We start from the raw sequence: 4,641 nt of genomic DNA, 5'->3' as shown, positions 1-4,641 counted from the left end.
GGTTCGCGCCGTTTTTTTCTTAAAACACACGTACTAGGGTTTTTACTTCCTATTCACTAATCTTATCTTATTGCTCCTAATTACATATTATTTCTCACTTAAAAGTCACTTTTAATCACCAAATTTGATCCTTTTTCCGTACCAAAATTTCATCCGGCGAAAATCACAAAAACCCTAATTTTGCTCCAATGCTGAAACCGAAGAGTGAAACCCTACTTTCTAGGCTCACTTGCACTTATTATGGAATAATTGGATAGTAGGGCTTTAAATCTTAATCCCTACATAGGGTTTTCGAAATACTCTTAAAACCAAACGTTACCGCCCAGCTAATGAATATATCAACGTAGAACGGACTGGGGCCTCACAATCTCCCCCACTTAGAACAATTTCGTCCTCGAAATTTTTCTATGAACGGAACCTATCGAATCTAAAGTAACCAGTGGCCTGTACCTTCTTCGTCCTCAGAAGAAACGAGGCTTTTCATTCCAGTCCCTTCTCTATTTGACGGTCCAGGGTCGGTCTGGGTTGGCTGCTGGGTTCCTTTCTTTTCACGCAATAAACTAGGGCAATTAGCAATCCGATGCTCGGTGCTCCCGCAACGCAGACACCTTCCATCCTTTTTCCAGCAATCCACCTCCATATGGTTGGATTTTCTACAGTAGCCACAAAATGAGAGAGCGATTGGGGTCTGATCCTCTTGTGAGCCATCATGCAGTGGTCCTTCTCCACTTGGGTTTCCTCCCGGAGTATCCTCCTTAAGTGTCTCCAAAATTTTCACACCCCTTACTCCACGACCCTTCTTAGCGACTGGCCTACCTCGCTTACACTGTTCTGGCCTTTTACCTCTTTTCTTTGCATGGAAGATATTTACTTGTGGCCTTGCAATTCCTGTCCTTTGAGCTTCCTCTGGAAACCCCATAGCAGTAGTGTTTTGTGCCATTGTTAAGGCCTCCTCAGAAATCCCTTCGTATTTCCTTTTTAGCTCCAAGTTCTGGTGCAAGAGCTCAATCTTTTCTGAATACTCGTGCTTCCATCGCCCTTCCCAGTATGCGGCTAGTCTCCTTTGGACCTCTATTTCGTCTCGTAGAACTGCGATTTCCTTATACATCTCGACCCAATGTGCCATCTCACGGAGTTGCTGGACCTTCGATAGTAGCCTGCTGGCCAAAACAATGAGTCATAATAAATTCCTAAATACCAATGACACTCTCGGTCCCTGGTTTTGTTCAGTGGTTGTTTCCCCTTTTTCTTGACTCTTGGCCCCGCTTGGCTCCACGGCCACGACCATGTCCGCGACTACGTCTTCCCTCTATGTTTTTTTTTTCTTCCAAAGGGTACTTTAATAAATGAAATACGCAAATAAACTTATACGCACATAACACGCCATATTAAGGAGACAGATAATCAATTACACAAATACATATCAAATTGGACAGATAACCATGTACACACACACACATACTAACATCATGTAGTAACTATATACGGGCGAGTCAAAAGAAAAGGTGAAATCGTCCCAGTCTCAAATAAATAACCCCGTCCGATCTATCACGTTACTTTCTATCCGAACTAGACGTCCATTGACCTCTTGTGCTCATTCTAGTCAGACAAAGCCTGTTCATGTTTCCAAAATGAAATTTCAAGTACTTAACGCTGCCTCAACTTTAGAGTACTCGGGCACGAGAATCCGAAATAAGATAATTCACATCTTGAGCTGGCCAGTCCCAAGAGTAAACTATCTACAATCGAAATTCCTACCCGACGTACCTATTTATGATCCTCAAATACCACGGAAAAGATTAAAGGCCCATAACATTTGCAATTCACAGCTTATGCTCGAACGAGCACTTAGTCCTTCATATTTATTCACCACTTAGTCCAGGCTCACTCCGCGCAGAGACCACGCGAAGCAGCTATATATTTTATCCCTCAATTACTTAACTTTCATATCAAATCAAATCCCACAGTCCGGCATCCTAAACTTCAAGCCTAGGATACACTACAGAGATCTGAACCCTAAGCTCTGATACCAACTGTGACGACCCCACTTCTCCCAAGGGCGAACCCAAGGGTATCGGCGGGCCGCCTGCCTAGCTCGCGCCAGGACTCTAACCTTAAAGCGATAAAACCAGAAAATCCAAAAGAGTACCTTACATACTATATACAAATCCCAAAAAGGTTATAATTACATTCTCCAAAAGTACCTGCTCAAACTATTACACCCTTATAATTACAACCAAAACTAAAAGGTAGACCCTAAGGAGGGTCCTTATACAAACCACCACAATAAAAACAAACATCCTAATTGTCCAACTATGACAAACCAATACTAGTGTAAGTGCCCATAAGTCCCCGCGTCGGCCCCTGCTAAGGAAAACAAAAGGAACGGGGTAAGCTATATGCTTAGTAAGTAAACAGGGGCAAAAGCGTAAATGTCACGTAACCACAGTTACTCAATAAGAGTAAAGCAAAAGCAGAAAAGTAACATCACATAATAAGGATACAGGTGGCTCCAAAGCCAAGTCGTTGCCATGCGTGACCTCCTGTCGACACTCCGTCGACCATACATAAGGTCCGTAGAACTCCACTTGTACACCCACCGACCATCTTATCACCCTCACTGGCCAGTCACCTCACAAACTTGCCCAGGCGAACGAAATCACAAACTTGAGCTTGAGTCACAAGCTCGGGTCACAAAATTGGTTCACATACTCAGCGAACCGGGTTCACAAACTTGGTGACCTCAAACCAAGTTGGACTGACTTCGACCAAGCCCTAACCGGCTCGAATAGTCCATCTAGGTATTGAGTTCAACCTCAAACTCACAAAATTCACAAAATTATTCAAAAGTCACCCTGAGCCACCAGCTCAAGGGTTTTAGTTCCAAAATTGCTTATATACATAAGCCATGTACAAATATGTGTGCAAATTAGGGTTTATAGCGAGTGCGATAAAGTACACCCTCGTCTAAGTACCCTCTTCATACATATCGAAACACATAAGCAACTAACATACAAAAGCGGCCTGAATACTTACTCCAAATACAAAAGTAGTACAAAAGCGGAAATCACTTTTGGTTGGCTAGTAGTGGGCCCCACCGGCTCCGCCTAGTTCACCACCGTCTGAAATCGAAGATTGTGTCACAATATATCACAAACAGCTACTCACACACGTAAAACAAGCAAAACGGCAAAATTGGCACGCGCAAGTGCGAAAACGGCAAAAAGGGGCACACGCGCACGCGCGGAACGGCAAACGGGACGGCCAGATCGGCCATCTTAAACCGTTTTGGTCGAAAGTTAGGCTAGGAGTGTCGGATCAAGGTGAGCGAGATACCGTTTCGAAGCTAAGAGGAAGGCCTACAATTCTCATGAAGACATCTCAACCCAGATCTCAATAGGTATAGGTCAAAAAGGCACGAAATAGTGCCAGCTGTTTCATGGCAAGTTACCAAACATGCCCTGTTTGCAAGGCCGTAACTCACGGCTCAGAAATCGAAATCAAGAAATTCCAAAGGCGTTAGAAAGATGAGACATAAGGCTAAAACTTTGATGTTTTGGCCAAGACCTGAATCCACTCAGAACAGAACGAAAATCGAGTGTCAACGTACCCGTCAGAACTGTCCAAATACAAGGCAGTTCTGACGAGCGTTATTGTTTTGATCATAACAGGAGCTACGGAACTCGGTTTTCGACGTATTTTATACCGTTTCGAAGCTGAGACCAAGATCTAAATTTCTTATGAAAGAGTCGACACCCAGATCGTATGGAATCAGAACGGAAAAATGCACGGCAGAAACTGAAATGCAAAACGTACACAAACGGACGTCTAAAACAGGTCTGAGGGTTTTGTCTATAACTCGGAATACATTAATCCGTTTGACCTGCAATTTTACAGGTAGATTCAGCACTTAAAAGGCTACAACGTTGAAGAAGGCCACTTAACCCAGTTTCGAGTGTAACTAGGTCAAAACTGTAAGATACTAAACCAGAATCGTAAAACAGGTGAACAAACCGCAACCTGGTGCAAACAGCATAACTCAGCCTACTTAAGTCCAAATTCAGAAATTTCAAAGGCATACGAAAGCTTAGAAACAGGGCTACATTTCATCAGAAGACTAGAACAACCAATTCTGAAGTAATCCTATCCAAAATCACCAATTACAAGTGCAGTTCTTACATTCGGACAAAACCAGAACAGCAAGGGTATTTTCGACTTTTCTCACTCTACGCTACTCCGATTGACCTGAAATTTTACAGGCACCTATAAAATGTCATTTCCTACAACTTTCATGTTTTAAGCCAAGGCCAATTCGGCCTCTATCTAGGACCAAAATATTCGGACAGAATGAAGAACCAAGAAACCCCAATTTTCCAGATTTCATTCAAAACAGAAATCACTTGCAATCTTCCACTTTTTCCACCATCTAGCATCATTACATACCATTTCCAACCATCATATATAGCCACACAATCATGCTTATATTAAAACAGGAAAAATCCCAATAAATATAAAACTTCACTAAATCATCCACAAATCAAGATATAAACCATAATTTTTCATCTCTTAACACCACTAAGCATGAATTAAGCTTCATTAGGTGAAGGAGAGAGTTCATTCATTACTCACCTAGTAAAACAA

This window comes from Coffea eugenioides, chromosome 2 (assembly GCF_003713205.1).
Source record: "Coffea eugenioides isolate CCC68of chromosome 2, Ceug_1.0, whole genome shotgun sequence".
In the NCBI taxonomy this organism is placed as follows: domain Eukaryota; kingdom Viridiplantae; phylum Streptophyta; class Magnoliopsida; order Gentianales; family Rubiaceae; genus Coffea; species Coffea eugenioides.
This window is presented reverse-complemented; position numbering follows the sequence as displayed.